The 16,651-nt window shown below is 42.9% G+C and overlaps 1 protein-coding gene across 7 annotated transcripts in view; it reads left to right on the top strand.

Annotated features, from left to right (window-relative positions):
- The first annotated feature begins 12,913 nt into the window (after nucleotides 1-12,913).
- Myo6 (myosin VI) overlaps nucleotides 12,914-16,651 on the top strand; it is a 137,404-nt gene continuing 133,666 nt past the window's right edge. For 6 of the 7 annotated variants that reach the window (XR_003709834.1, XM_028756180.1, XM_028756177.1 and 3 more), the window contains exon 1: nucleotides 13,035-13,101. The gene's annotated coding sequence lies outside the window, so the exon portion shown is untranslated. Of the gene's footprint in view, nucleotides 13,102-16,651 lie in introns of all 7 variants that reach the window. The other variant, XM_028756178.1, reaches the window with a different exon arrangement.

Raw genomic sequence — 16,651 nt, 5'->3', positions numbered from 1 at the left:
TGTGTGTGTGTGTGTGTGTGTGTGTGTGTGTGTGTGTGTGTGTGTTGGATTTGGGGGAAAGGCCACATAGCTAAGAACTAGGTAATTGAGGATGGCCTTCTGATCCCCTTGCCTCCATCCCATCATGCTGAGATTGCAGACCTGCACTAACACAACTTTTATGCAGTGCTGGGAATCCACTGGGGCTTCATGTATGCTCAGCAAATCACTTTACCAACTGAACTCCATCCTAAACCCTGTTGGAAGTTTTAGAATAAATTTTTACTATCAGTAGAAGTTCAAATGCTAATTGGTAGGTTATCATAACCGTTTTTCAATTTTTATTCCTTGAATATTGACTTGGCTACAAATGGGTAACTTCAGAAGAAATTATCTTCTGGATATAACTACTAGTTATAATTTCCAATTGCCAGGTAACCAAGAAAGCCCAGGGCAAGGTTAAATTTATTAATTGGAGTTTAGTGTAAGCAATAGCTTCAAACTTGAGAGACATTGCTGACACATTTGCCCTTCTAGAAAATACAGTTCTCAGGTGATGTCAACTCCATAGGAAGACCAACAGTATCAACTAACCTAGACCTCAGGAGCTCCCAGAGACTAAGCCACTAACCAAAGAGCATACACAGGCTAGTCCATGGACCCCCAGCACATATGTAGCAGAAGAGCGCCTTGTCTGGCCTTATTGGAAAGGATGCGCCTAATCCTGTACAGTCTTAATGCCCTAGGGAAGGGGGATACCCTCTCAGAGGGGAAGGGGAGGGAGGATCAGAAGGGGAGCAACGTTCAGGATGTTAATAACAACAATAATAATAAAAGAAAATACAGTTCTCGCTGCAGCTGCTTTTCTTGGACACTGTTCCTTCTCAGCACACACAGCTGAGAAACAATTCTTACTTCTGCTAAAGCAATAACGAGGTGAATTCTGATTTAAAAAAAAATCTTATAAAAATTCATCACATAAAAGCCAGCTGTGGGGCCACATATCTGTAATTCCAGCACTCAGGAAGCAGAAACAGGAGGATTGCTGGAAGTCCATAGCCAGCCTGGTCTACATGGTGAGTTGGTGGCCAGCCAGGGTTACATAGTAAGACCCTGTCACAAACAAACCAGCCAACTAACAAACATCCATTACATGATATTGCCATTGCAATTTGTATAATGCCAATGCTAAGGCTTAATCTAACATGCTGTAAGATTTAAATGTATACAAGAGGAATATTTTGCCTAGTAACAACTTAGATGCATTGATGATACATCCCTGCTACATAAGTTATAAAAGGTATTTATTTCAAGAATTGTCAGTGGGCCGATGAAATGACTCAGTGGGTAAAGGGGCTTGGGAAGTAAGCCAGTAAACCACCCGCAGATCCCTGGAACCCACCTGAAGATGGAGAGAAAGAACTGACTCCACACAGCTGTCCTGTGACCTTCACATTTACACTGCAGCATGCTCACACACACCACAGTAATAAATACATGAATAAATACACATTTTTAAAATTCTCAATGCTTAGTTTCAGTAACATGTTAGAAATTTTTGTTTGCTTGCTTGTTTGTTTTGTTAGTTTGGTTTGGTTGAGATAGGGTTTCTCTATAGCCCTGGCTGACCTGGAAGTCACTTTGGTATATCAAGCTGGTCTCAAAGCCACAGAGACCCATGTGCCTCTGCCTCCCTCTCAAGTTCTGAAATTAAAGACTCGCACCACCATTCTCCGTTTAGGAAGATATTCTTGAGCTCTGAACTATCTGGCTGGTTTATACTGAGACAGAGTGCTTCCTAATTCTCTGGTTTACTTAAATATTGTTGTTGGTATGCTCATTTTTTATTTATTCTTTACTGGGGTTGTGGGGTTTAGATACAAGGCTTTGTCTACCTCAGGCAAAAGCTTTTAACATTGAGTTACACTCACAGCCCCAGGTAAAAATCAGACAGAAAATTACAGTATCTATCTCAGTGTTGCCCATTCTGGCTTCTACTCCGGGCTTAAGGGATCTTGCTGCCTCAGGCTCCTGACCAGCTCCTGACCAGGGGTGACATCTGCACCCCACAACACTTTCCCACAGTTCAACACATTTCTCTATGGAGAATGGTTTTTAAACATCAAAAGAAAAACTTTCTGCTGGCCCCTGTAGTTGAATTAGGGAAAGGTTGAAATAAACTGAGGAGGCTGGCAACCCTGTAGGAGGACCAGCAGTCTCAATCTGGACCCCCGATATCTCTCGGACCAGCAAAAAAAGGCAGCATACACTAGCTTATATGAAGCCCCCAACACATATACAGCAGAGGACTCCTGGGTCTGTGTTCAATCAGAGATGATGGACCTAACCCTCAAGAGACTGGAGGCCCCAGGGAGTTTAGAGGTCAGGTGGTGGTGGTGGCCAGCCTTGTGGAGGCAGAGGATGGGTTGGAGGAATGGGATGTGGAACAGTCATTAGGTGGACGGGGGAAGGGGGATAAAATCTGGAGTGATAAATAAATTAAAAACAAATAATAGAAAAACATTCAAAGTTTATTATACCTAGAAAGCACCTTAGACTTTTTAAATTAATCTGAGTTAATTTAATTTGTCTGTCTTCACATTATTAATAAACATTCCATTAGAAAAAGAACATTGTGTGAAGCATTAGGTTCAAACCCTGGCTAGGAATTGGGAGCTTTCAACTGAAATGTAACAGTGACACAATAAGGAAGCATATTTGGTGGACTGAGAGATGGCTCAGTGGTTAAGAGCAGTTGCTGTTTCTGCAGAGTACCCAGGTTCAAGTCCCAGAACCTACATAGTGAGTTAAAACCATCTGTAACTCCAGTTCCAGGGGAACACCCTCTTCAGATCTCCAAAAGCTCCTCGAATACTTATGGTGCATATGCATACACTCATGCAAAACACTCATACACATAAAATAATATGTATGCTATCTATATGTATGTACATATATAATCATGTGTATAATTATATAATATTGTATATAACAACATAAAATATTGTATAATTATAATACATATTATATACATACATACTCACATACAAGCATACACACACATAACACACATACATACATGCATACATACATATTGGGCTCTGTCCCCAGTTTCTGGCATGAAGAGTCTAAAACATTTCTAACTTCTTTAATAATGTGACTAAAACAAACATCTTTTATTGTCACGTTTGTCCTTTTTGGTTTCCTCTACTTTGTATTTAAAAAATGTTTCTGTTTATTTATTTGTGGGGTGAGGAGTGTGTACAGAGATCAGACAAAACTTGTAGGAGTGGCCTGTGGGTCCTGGGACAGAACTCAAATTATCAAGCTTATATGGAAACACCTTTCCCTGCTGGGCCATGTCACCAGCCGAGTTCCCCCTATTCCTAATCAGCTCAGGAACAGTAAAGCAGGAGGGAGCCTGTACTCTGGGGCGACTAGCCAAGTGTTAGCCTGAGAGGCCTGGGTGCCATAGCTACAAGCTGGTACTTTTCTTCCCTGCCTAGCTAATCAAACACAAAAGCATTATGTAAAACAGCTTTGCTTGGAACCAGGCAAGACAGCATACACCTGTAATGTCAGTCCTTGGGAGGTGGAGGCAGAATGATCTGGACTTCAGGGTAATCTCTGCTTACACAGTGAGGAAAAGTCCATCCTGGACTATTTGAGTTCTCATCTCAAAACACATTTCTTAAACTTGTTTTAGTGTCACATGCCTTACACATCTGTAAAACACCCAGAATTTGTGAGGCAGAGGCAGGCAGGTCTCCGTGAGTTTGAGACCAGCGTTGAACTATGCAGTGAAGTCCAGGACAGCCAGAGCTATGTAGTAAGACCCTGTTTTGAACACAACAAGCAAGAACAATAAAAACACTTTACCTGGAAGTCACAGGAACTACAACTTGATACACATGGCTTCAGATGAATACAGATTAATGTTTCATGGAGGCAGCAAGTAGGCCAGATTTTATTCTAAAGCAGTGAACATTGCTTTGAAGGAAATGTCTGTTGAATGTTGAGTAAAATCAGGAGCCATGTGCTAGTGACTGGCAGAAGAAACAGAACTATATACCTAGCAAGCATCCACAATGCAGGCACAATGTCCTGCAGATACCTTGAAATGGACACTGTTTAGTGGTCTAATATGTTCAGATGCCTGCAGTGAAGGTCAAGGTGACCAAAGCTCACACTGGCTTCCCTTCTCTCTTTACTTTTTTTCTCAATGTCACTTTTTTTTTTAGATTTATTTATTTATTATTTATGAATACACTGTAGCTGTCTTCAGACAAACCAGAAGAGGACATCAGATCTCATTACAGATGGTTGTGAGCCACCATGTGGTTGCTGGGATTTGAACTCAGGACCTCTGGAAGTGCAGTCAGTGTTCTTAACCACTGAGCCATCTCTCCAGCCCTTCAATGTCACTTTCACTGTAAATTTCTTTTTACTCTTACGTCTTGAACCCAGACCTCCAGAGAGGAGAAAATGGCTGGAGACTGATGTCATCAGTGCCTAGTGACTGACCAAATTGTGCCTATGAAATGAAGTCTTCACAAACAACCAAACTTCAGGGCTCAGAAGCTTCTGGGTTGGTGGAAAAAAATTTTTTTGAGTCACGTAGGGCATGCACCCCAGTGTGAATGTATCTCCCATCAGGTCAAGTGTTGGCATCCACACGGAGAAAACAAGAGGGCAGGAGGGTCACTTAGGCCTGGGAGTGGGGATCATTCTGAGCAGCAGGGCAAAACTCTGTCTTTAGAACAAAAAGAAGTCAGGTATGTGCTGGCTCACACCTTTGAGATCAACACTTAGGAGAGAAGCAGTCAGATCACCAGGAGTTCCAGGCTGGACAGGGCAACACAGCAAGACCTGTTTAAACAACATCAAAGAAACATAAAGAAAGGAGGGAGGTAGGGAGGGAGGAAGGAAGGAGGAAGAAAGGGAGAGGGGGGCAGATGGACAGAGAAGGAAATGAATGTATACCACAATGAGAAGTCACAGTGTGAACACATCCATGTCATATCTTGCCAGGTAAGAAATAGACCATTATCAGTATCGAGTGCCCTAGTTACTTTTCCTACTTAAGTGACAAAATACCTAAGAAGAAGCAACTTAAGGGAGGATGGGAGGTGCAGTCCATCAGGGTGATGAAGGCACGGCAAGAGGATACGAGGTGGTTGGCCACATGGCATCTGTAGTCAGGAACTCTCTAGTCATGACACGGGGCAGGGCTATAAAACTACAAGGCCTGCCCTCAGTGATGGTTGCCCTCAGTGACGGTTGCCCTCAGTGATGGTTGCCCTTCTCCATCAAGTCTCCACCTCTTAATATTTCTACAACCTTCCCCCAAATTGTCACCAGCTGGAGGTCAGAAGTTCAAAACCATGGGCCTATGAGGGTACATTTCACATTCAATCTATGTTCAAAAAAGCTTTCACATGCCTTTTGGAAACCTATTCTATTTTATTTATTTGCTTAAAGTGTATTTTCCTTAGCAGAGTGGGGAGATATATGTTGTATTATTGCTGATATGTATGTGCCATATCACACCAAAGAAGATCTGAGGACAATTTTGGAGACTTGAGTTGAGCCTTATACCTTGTTGAATGAAGCAGAGTCTTTCTTGCTACTTTTTTACTTATTTTCTATTTTTCATTTACTATGCAGTGTGGTCCATGATAGCTATTCCATTTTCCTGTCTCTGCCTTCCATCTCACCACAGGAGTGCTGGGATTACAGAGGCAAGCTGCTACACCCAACTTTTTTATGGGTTGTAACTCGCTTTGTCAGGTTTGTGCAGCGAGTGCTTTTTCTTGATGAGCCATCTCACTGGCTCTGTGTATTGATTTTCAGTGTTTCATTTGTGTGTGTCAGTGCACATGTGTGTTGATGCATGTACCCATGTGCCTGTGGAGGTCACAGGAGGACTCCAAGCATCCCACTCTGTTACTCTCAGCCTTATTCCCTTGAAGGGAAAGGAAAAATTAAACCGGGGTGGGGGGGGGATGGTGCTCAGGTGACTATGGTAAAGTCACATGACATATTTAAAGAATTTCTCCTCCTGAAACTCATCATTATGTACAATAAACAGATGCCATTAAAAAAGCAGCAGTAGTATCTTGAAACAGATCAAGGAAGTTTCAAGGAATCACTGCTCTGGAAGTTCCTAGTTGAATCTGTTGGAGTTAAATATTACCTTCTGGTTAATAATAATCAGTCAGGTGAAGAGCAAAGCAGGAAATGAGTTCACAGAACAATAACCTGAACCCATCCACTTAGGCTTCACTGAGATTTAGTCCATCATCACATTTGTAAGCTTCGATGTGTAGCCAGCAAACTCTCAGCACAGCCCAGGATAGCGGAGATCCGGCCATGTAGACTGAGGGCCAGCCGCAGGAGCTCACTGTTGCTGTCATCAGCAAAGCTGGCTGACACAGCTGACCACACTAGTGTGAATCATCGGTCCCCATCTCTGTATCTTTGTATCACTTTGCACAAGTTTCCTGATAGATTAGGTCAGGTCCAATGTTAGGCCTCTGCTCCAGCTACAGATAATGAGAAGGACTTTGGCCCAAATCACTTTCCCAAGAGAGCAGGCCTCTGGCTTCTGCCAAGACATAAAAATGAAACATTCTCCACAACTGAGATGGGAGTTCAGAGACCTGGTGGGCAAATGCTCACTGTAGTCCTGAGTGGAATCATCTCTCAGAGGGCTTAGCATGGGGCCACCATGTAGTGATTATGCTAAATTACACTTAGCACTGCTATTTTATTAATCTATTGAGGCAGGCAGGACATCAACCTTCAGGGACAAGAACATAAAAGGATATAGTCTGTTTTTCTTTTCTTCTTTTCTTTTCCTTTTTTTCCTTCTCTTCCTCTCTCTCCTCCTCCTGCTTCTTAATTGTTTGTGTTTTGAGACAGAGTATCTACAATAGACCTGGCTTCTAGCAGTCCTGGAACTCACTATGTACACCAGGCTGGCCTCAAACTCATAGAGATTTACTTGCCTCCGCCTCCTAAGGGCTGGGATTAAAGGTATGCACCACCATGGCTGACAGTTCTGTTTTCTTAGAATATGTTTTTAAATATATTTATTTTGCACATGGAGTATGCTAAATGTCACAGACAGTGTGAGGGCAGAAGTCAGAGGACCATGTGTGGAACGTTTTCTCCTTTGCCATACAGGTCCTGGAGTCTGAACTCAGGACAGGCACCTTTCCCCACTGAGACATCTCTCTGGCCCTTGCTCTGTCTTTTGCTTTGAGGTCTCATTCTGTTGTTGAGGCTGGCCTGGACTTCCTGGGCTCCAGTGACTCTGGAATTGCCCTGAAGCAGTTGGAATTGCACTGTGCCTAGGTGGCAGAACTACAGCTCAGTACTGTGGGCTGGGTGCAGTATTATAGAAGGAGACAGTGTGCTTTGTATGCATGAGGCTTTGTATTTGAGAATTCTACATGAACAAAACAAACTCAGTATTTTGAAGTGTCATTAAAGGGATAAAATAATACACAAAAATTAAAACCATTTTTAGCAAATGTTATCACACTAAAAACTGAATGATTTTTTTTCAGATGGAGTCTCACAATGTAGCCCGATGTAATTCACAATGTTGCTCTGGACTAGCTTTGGAACTGTTGCAATCCCCTTTATCCCTTTGTCTTACTCTCCCAAGCTTGAGCAAACATGGCTGGCTTTTCAGTTTTGGAAGACAGAGAAATACAAAATATCACAGCACTTTTGACTGGGGTTGATCCAGAATTGTGAAGGGTTCCATTTGCCTTGAAAAAAAATCCATATTCAGTGGTATCTGTTGAAGCATAACTGACTTTCTTTACTCATGCTGGTGAAGGCTGGAACAGGGACAATGGTGATGTAGTTTTTGCAGAGGGAATGGGAGAGTGGGCTCTGCACTGAACTCGCTGCAAGTGGGAACTTACAGCCAAGACAAAGGTGAGGTCAGTAGACAGAGAATATCTTAAAGACAACATCAGGGGAAAGGAGATGTTAGCTCAGGTCATGTGGGTGATCAGACTTCAGCAGAGGGATGGTCAGGCTAAGATACTGAGGGCAGAGCTTCTTGCTGAAGGATTCAGCAGGGTTCTTGCCAAAACTGTGTTTTACAAGGAAGTACACATTTGGATGTAGGAGGTATTTTAGAAGACAAGTTTGGTCAAGCAAAAAACAAATTGCTGAAGGTATAGGGACATGGCAAAGGGGGTGATGTAATCAGGTTTGAGAGGAGATATCTCTAGGAATGGAGCAGAGAATGGGCTGGAATGAGCAGAAACAACATCAGGAGTTCATATAAAAGAAGATGACACATACTAAGATGGAGTTGAGTATCAACTCCGGAATAATTTAGGATATGTAATGAACTGGATTTGGTGACTCTGAAAGTGGAAGAAGAGAAGGAGCCCTGGATGGTGTAACCCTACAGCTTCTGGGCACAGGTTCTGGTAATGTCAGCCAGTAGGACTGTCAGCATTAGTTAAGTTAGTTTGAACAGGAAGATAACAAGTTTCTGCATCACACTCACAGGCACTCTGCCTACATTACTCTAGGAGTTGGTATCACAGACCCTTTAATGCAGACCCTTTACACACCTGTAATATGAATTTCTGTAAACACAAATCAAAACTCATAAAAATTTGCATATGGTTAGGAGGGGGCAGTTCATGGAATTCCTGTGTATGATATTTATAGATCTTAGGTTGAGAATTTCTGAAATATGAGTCAAGTATGCTTAGTGGTAAAGGCACTTGTCATCAAGCCTGTGGAGATAATTTGAGAGAGAATCAACTCCCACAAGTTGTTCTCTGCTCTTTCACACATGTGTGAGGTATGTACACGCACAAGCATGCACACACACACACACACACACAAATAAATAAACAAAAGTAAAAAAAAAGGCAAACAAATAAAAGAATTCCTGGGATAGCCTCTGCTGTCCATGTTGGGGATGTATCATGGGTGGTAGAGGGCCTGGCAAACAGGCACCAGGCTCGGGGGTTGATCCTCAGACTGTGCAAACCACAGTGTCTGTGATCTTAGCACTCTAAGAGATAGAGGTAGAAGGAGAAATTAAAAGCCTTCAGAGTGATTATATACATGTATGTAATTGCCAAAGATCTAATTAAGTTTGAAAAAGAAAGTTAAAGGGCATCCTCAGCTCTAAGCACGTTTGGGGCCTTCCTGTGATATATGAAACCCTGTTTAAAAAAAAGGAGGGAGGAGAAATGTGGAGGGTCAAACAAGCTGTAGAATTTAAGGCAAGTAAATAGGGACACAAAGACAGAGTTACTCCCACTATGCTTGATGATAACATATGCAGTTTGCAAAATCATCATCTGTTCGTCTTTCCTCTTTATTCAATAATAATACCAATGGTAGGCACTATTTATTTATTTAGCATTAAATACTTTACCACTGAGCTACATTTTGGGCCCTGTAGTCACTGCTTAACAAAAAAAGTGACTGTGCTTGACACTTGGAATTCAAAGGATAGTCTATTGTGTTCTCAAAGAATATACAGGCCAGCTAGAGAATACACAAAAGTAGGCATAGGTGGCAATTAGTATAATATGTGTTATAAGAGATATTTGTACAGTAGATGTTAAGTGAAAGATGGGAACAGACCTGAATTATGCCTAGGATTTACCATCAGGGCGGGTAGGGAAAATTCTTGGAGAGGACAAGCAGGCTTTGTTTTGAAGGAATAATTGGGTTTAGCCTGGCTGTGCTCCAGTGTAGTAAATAGCATAGAGTGTGTGTTTGGGGACACAAAAGCCCTTCAGAATGACTTGAATGTAATGTATGAGACATGGAGGAAGACTGTGGGTAGAAATGAGATTGGGCAGCTAAGCATGGAGAAGACAGTGATTCCCAGGACAGATACCTGGTGGCTCAGCTTGTGGGCTTGAACATAGTAGTGAACTGTGGGATCACATGACCAGTGAAGAGCCTTAAAAAAAAATAGAAAGAAGAAATAATCCACTATGCTAATCAAACAAGAACAACCAGTTTTCGAAAGATGGTTAGATTCAGGATCTTACCAGGTATGTTAGGACTGATGTAATTCAGTTGTGGTGGGCTTGCCTAGCATTTGTCAGCCCACAGATCCAGTCCCCAAGCATGTAAGGGGCCAGGGAAGGTTCTGCTGAGGACAATGGAGAACCATTCACTGTTGACATTTTAAATCTGGGTTGGTGGTTATGATTATCTAAGATCTGCAGTGATGGTGGCCTGCAAAATGATAATGGTAGGAGATAGAAAGAGGAACTGGGCAGAGAGATACGGGGCTAGAAGCAAAGAGATTATTAAACAGACTAAAGAGAGGGCAGAGGGAGGAAAAGACTCTTGGACATCATTAGTCACAAAAAGCAACTGTAAGTAAAACACCTACTGACTTGCAAACAGATTTTTATCCTAATTTCAAAATTAAGTAAGGTATGTATTAAACATATGTAAAATCTTCATTTTTTCTTTTAAAGAAATATGTTATTATTATTACTATTATTATACTTACTTCATGTGTAGGGTGCTGTACTTGTACATATGTCTGTGTGCCACAGGCATGCAGTGCTTGTCGAGGCTAGAATAGGCTGCAAGATAAGGTTCTCTCTAGAACTGGAGTTAAAGGTTGTTATAACCACCATGTGCTCATAACTGCTAAGCCATCCCTCCAGCACCATGATCTTCATTTTAAAAAGCCAGTTGATTCTGTGTACCTGCAGTGTGTTTGGGCGGGAGCCCAATGTTAGGCATTGCCTTAGTCTGCTTTGTATTACTGTGAAAAAATCCCAACCAAAACCAGCTTAGGGTTTATTTCATCTCTCAACCCATCATCAAGGGAAAGAGAGAGCAGGAACTCAAAACAAGAACCTGAAGGCAGGAATTGTTGCAGAGGTAATGGAGAATTCTTACTTACTGGCTTATTCGACCTGGCTTGTTCGGTTTGCTTTCCTATATTCCCTGGGACTATCCGCCCAGGAATGACACTTTTCATAGTAGACTGGGTCCTTTCGCATCAATTATCATTCAAGAAAATGTCCTATAGGTTTGCCTACAGGCCAATTTGATAGGGGATTTTCTTAATTGAAGTTCCCTTTCAGATGACTCTAGCTTGTATGAAGTTGCCAAACAAAACAAAACAAAACAAAACAAAACAAAACAAAAAACCTAACCAACACAGGCATCTTCTTCAGTCTTTTGCCGTCTTATTTTTTATAACAGTGAATCTAGAGCTCACCATTTCTGCTAGAATGGCCTGCCAGTGAGCCCAAGGGTTCTACTTGCCCTCCATCCTCCTCTCTCATCCTAGCACTGGAGTAATAGAAATAAGTCTGCCCCTGGCTTTAGTTCATTTTACAATCTGATATATTTGAGATTTTTCTTTTGGCAATCTGGAGCTGCATTTCTGTGATTGCTGTAAATTACTTCCTTTCTTAGTTTTTCTTCCCGTTTTTTAGTTTCCCTAATTTTACTTACTGTCTTATGAATTTGAAATGCGTTCAGTGGAAGGTAGCTTTTTCATCAAGCCCGTTGGGTCGTCTCTGAATGTCTGGCCCTTAGCATTTTTGTGGTGATATGATTGGACCCAGGGCCTCTCATGCTAGGCAAGCATGCTACTGTGGAGTTATAGCCCAGCTCTCCCTGAAACAGGATGTTGCTAACAGGCCATGCTGGTCTTGAAGGTGCAGTCTCATGAGTAGCTAGAATCACAAGCATGAGGTACCAGGTCCAGCTTGAATTCCTGAAACGTGTTTTTTTTCTAGGAATTTTCCAGACAGTGCCCGGTGGTCAGAGGACAATTTGAGGAGTTGCTTCTCTCCTTGAAACATGCTGGGCTTACAGGATGGGCTGAAGAGCCCTCACTGGCTGAATTATCTTGCCAGCCCCTTATTTTGTTTTTGTATTAACTTTTTTTTTCTTAGTAAAGGAGATGTTTGTTCTCAAATTTGCATAGGAATGTAATATTTAATTTAAAACGATGACTCACATATGACCTTATAAGGACAGTAAAATTGACCGGAAAGATAAAGCGGGGGCAGTTGGCTCAGTTCTATAAAACCTGCCCACAAGGATTATCACTATTTTAAGGTTTGCGCAGGCTACATGATGAGTTCCCAGGACAGCCTGGTTACAGACCGAGACTCTCTCTCACGACTCCAAATAAACAAAGGAGGCAGGGTGGAAATACAGGGGCTGTAAGAATTAAATATGATATCTGAGTGGGAGGCCAGCCAGGGAAAAAAACATTTTCGTCCGTGGCCCAATCCAAGGACTGAACAGAAAGTTGACGCAGGCAGCTTTAGAGCACAAGCCTGGATGGGCGGCTTAAACCCCACAAGCGAGTTCCTCCGCAATTCGCCTGTCCTACTCTCAACTTTACTTCAACTGACTCTTTGCTGTGAACCCTCGCTGTGGCATTGGAAACAACTGCCACTGCGAGGAAGAGAATTTCGTGAGGGGCTACCAGCAGCCAGCAGCTTGCAGGGATGCAGAGTCTTGGTCCGAGCCTCTGACCTCCCCTCCTACTAGACCCCTGAGACCCCGCCCTTCTCTTGCCTCACGCCATTAGGCCACGCCCCTACGCAGCACTCCTTCACCGTCTCCTCCCCGGCGCGTCCTGAGGTCCCGCCCCTCTCGACCCTAGCTCTTGAGGCCTCCCCTTCCCAGCCGCCCGGGCGCTCCTAGACTTGAGGCCAGGTCCCTCCGCTCCTTCATTCCTCAGACGCTACGCTTTGCGAGCCCGCTCCTCCCTGGGGCCTAGGACCCCGCCCCTCTCAGCCCTTCTGCCCCAAGACCCCGCCTCTTAGGCGGTCCCCGCCCCAATGAAGACCTGCCCCTTCTTCAGACGCCCCGCCCCGCGCCCACAAACTCCCGCCTCCCGCCCCCTTGGGCGCTCCGTAGCAGTGACGTGCGCCGCAGGCTGGGCACTCTGCGGGGCTCTCCGGCCGGCGGGTGGAGACCGATCCGGGATCTGTCCCAGCAGGAAGCGTATCCCGGCCGCCGTCGTCTCCGGTGCTCGCTCTCGGCCGCGGCGTCGCGCTCGCCCTTCGCGTTCGCAGCCCGGCATCCTCTCCACAGCCACGACCCCTCGCGCACCTGCCTCGCCGGGTGAGTGTGGGCGCCTGCCCGCCTGCCTGTCCTCACCGCTTTGGCCTCTGCTCTGCCCAGCGCGGACTGGAGCTCTGGCTTCCTCTTCCCTGGCCGGCGGGGCTCCTGTCACCCGACGAGTCCCACCTGACACTGCGAGATAATTTTATTTTCTCTTCTGGAAGCACAGTGAAAATTCTACACAGACTAGTTTGTTGTCAAAAGTAAAGATCAAATGATACCATTAATAATTTAACTGTGCCAAAGAAGACCATGGTAGCATTCTGCAAAGCTGGAATTTTAGTTTCTAAGCGGTCTAGTGTCTTGAGTGTGAGTTTTACGGATGTGTTGCTGAAAATGACTTCATTATTTAATTCCAAAACGTCTTAAACTAATTAAAATGTGCTAGCTGTGTATTGTATTTTTAAATAGGAAATAATTTGATAAGGCCATTCTTAGATAATCTATGTCAGGAACTTTTACACAGAGATACATTTTATCCAGCATCAAGTATGTAGGGCAGGGCTGTTTAAATCCTAATGTGGAGATACTGTTGGAGCGCTGTACAGACGCTGCTCCGATTTCATACGTGTTGAATAAAACTTTAGTTTGTTCTCGTGGTACAGTTTCAGGATGTTCGAATATAATCAGCTTGGGGCTTTTAACAGCCCTTGAGACTCGGCTGTAACACCATAAAGTCTGAGTCTTGAGCTTGGTGGTGGTCATGGTCCAAAGGTTGGCCGCAGAACAGCAGCATTTCTGTACAAATTAACTCAACTTCAAGACATCTTGGCTTGTGGTTTTCCAACTGGGAAATGTTTAGTGAAAAAAAATTACCTTAATGCCCTCTAGCATTAATTTTAGAAATAGCCACAAATGCTACAAGGGAGTTGGGGGGGTGGGGGGAGGAAGAGCCAGAAACAATACAGTTCTTCAGAACAGCTCATTGACTTTTAAATGTCTGCTCACTTTCTGTGTTTGCAGTTGCACAGGAGTAAACACGCACAGTGATAAACAGAAGTCATTTTAGTCTGATGTTCGACTGCCTGCAGTGTTTTAACTTTGTGTGTGTGTGTGTGTGTGTGTGTGTGTGTGTGTGTGTGTGGTCTATTACCTATTTTTTTCTCTTCCTTTCAAGTTTTGTATTTGTTTTCAAAAATTACTTATAAAAGGTAGGGACAGAGTACTACCATTAAGAAAAGAGTATTGTGATTAAATATACAGCTAAAAAGCCGTGTAGTATAGATTTTACATATGATCTTTAGTACCTAAATACGTGAACAACTATGGGAACAAAAAAAGTGAAAAACTATGATTTCTAATAGAAACTACAACAACATATTAAAAACAAAGATGCAAATTATAGTCCATAGGGCTTATCTGAAAGGGATTTTCCCCTGTTTACACAATCAAGTTTTAAAATAACAGTGGCCAGGAAATCGGTGAGAAGCCGAAGGCTCCTCTCTCATCCTGTTGTGACTTTGCCTGGAGTCTGTGGTGGATCATTTATTGTTTAGACAACTGGTCTGTATCTGGGTTTTGAAAGGCGTTTAGATGGTTTTAAAGATCTCCACCATTGCAAAGTCTGAGTAAATACATAAGAACTCCACATTAAAAAAATTTCTCTAGTTTTTAACTTTCTCTTGGTACTCAAAACTCCACTTAGGATACAGGATTGTGAATGTCATTCAGTAGGTAGAGCCCTTGTCTTGTGTGTGTTTGTATGTGAGGCCCTGGATACTGGGGTTTTTATTTTCTGTACTAAAATATCTTATTTAAACATAAAAGTTTGAAAAACACATTCGAATTTGGATAAATTTGGTATAATGGTGAGTCCCAGAAAGAGATACTTTATGTGAACTAGTGATTTAGTAGCAGTATGCCACACAAAAAAAAAACCCTTAAGGTTTGATTTACAAAATAATTTAACAGGTTGACTTCTTTTCTTTTATAGAGGAGAAAACAGAGGCTCAGAGAATTAATACTTGCATGTAGCTTTGGAGGGTCAAAGTCCAGACTCTGAGTACACATGGGAGTCTTCTGACAGCAAAGCCTCTCTTCCCCTTTCACCAGAAGTTGTCTTGATTTCCGTTTACTTGGTGACCTATTGAGAGCCCTTTGTAGAACTGATCTGGAGATTAGAAGTCGGTACCCTGAGTAAACTGTGATAGGCCATGCATGGAGTCTAGAACTAATTGAGTTCTGTCTTCTTTCTCAAGACCTTGAGCAGTGACCCAATGCTGGGGCATCATTTCTGGTGTGGTTCCAGCATGTATTAAGTATTATGTGCTTTTCATTTTGATGGGTTTGTAGAAATTGACACTGCAGTCTAATCCTGGATTGATTTTGTTGTAGCTGAGCAGTACTTGCTATTTCTGTTTAGGATGGAACTTCATATTTTGTCTTTCAAATGAGCTAGATTGTTACTCCTAAATACAGTAACAGTCTCTTAAATGGTATTCAGTTAGCTTTAACCTTAGGAGGGAGACATGCTTCAAGATTAAGATATCCAGGCCTGGGAGATGCTCAGCAGGTAAAAGTACTTGTTTGTAACCCTGAAAACCTTAGTTGGATCCCTAGGTCTTCTAAGAAGCAGTTTCTATGGATTGTCCTCTGACTACCGCACATATGCCATGGCACATAGCCATGAACAAATAGTTGTAATTTAAGAAAGAAAAATAATAATAAAGATTAAGATATCCTTCTACCTCCACCTCCCAAGTACCAGAGCTTGCAGCTCTGCCCTTGCTTATTTATGTAGTACTAGGATCAAACCTAGTTTGGTGCTAGGTAGGCACTTCATCAGGGGAACTATATCTTTAGCCTAGGACAATATTTATTTATTTATTTATTATTGTGTGTATATAATTTGTGTGTGCCCACACATAGCATACCTGTAAAAGTCAGAGGACAGTTTTGTGGAGTCAATTTCTGCCAAACTCAGGTCATCCTCCTTGCCTGGCAAGTGGGGTTTTTTGTTGTTGTTGTTGTTGTTTTTTGTTTTGTTTTGTTTTGTTTTGTTTTTATCTGCTGAGCCATCTTGCTACCCCACCCCCAACCCCTGCCTTTTTATATTTTTGGGACAGGGTCTCACTATGTACTACAACCTTAACTAGTCTGGAACTCACTGTTGAGACTGACCTGGCTGGCCCTAACCCACAGGGATACATTTACCTCTGTCTCCTGAACACTGGAATTAAAGGCATATGCTACCACACCCAGCTTATACAATGTCTTTTAATCAAAATGGTCATGGCTTCTTAAAGAAAAGTTACTTTATTAATTATTTGTGTGTGTGTGTGTGTGTGTGTGTGTGAATGCCTGTAGAGGCCAGAAAAGGGTATCATACCCCATTTACCTGAAGCTATGTTTGGTTGTGAGCTGCCTGGCTTGGGTGCTGGGAACCAAATTTGGGTCTGCTGGAAGAACAAGTGCTCTTAACCTCTGAGCTATCTCTCTAGCCCTCTTTTTCTGTTTCTCTCTGTCTCTCTGTCTCTCTGTCTCTCTGTCTCTCTGTCTCTCTGTCTCCCTCCCTCCCTCCCTCCCTCCCTCCCTCCCTCCCTCCCTCCCT

Source organism: Grammomys surdaster, unplaced genomic scaffold (genome assembly GCF_004785775.1).
Source record: "Grammomys surdaster isolate TR1022 unplaced genomic scaffold, NIH_TR_1.0 126113, whole genome shotgun sequence".
Taxonomy (NCBI): Eukaryota; Metazoa; Chordata; class Mammalia; order Rodentia; family Muridae; genus Grammomys; species Grammomys surdaster.
This window is presented reverse-complemented; position numbering and strand designations above follow the sequence as displayed.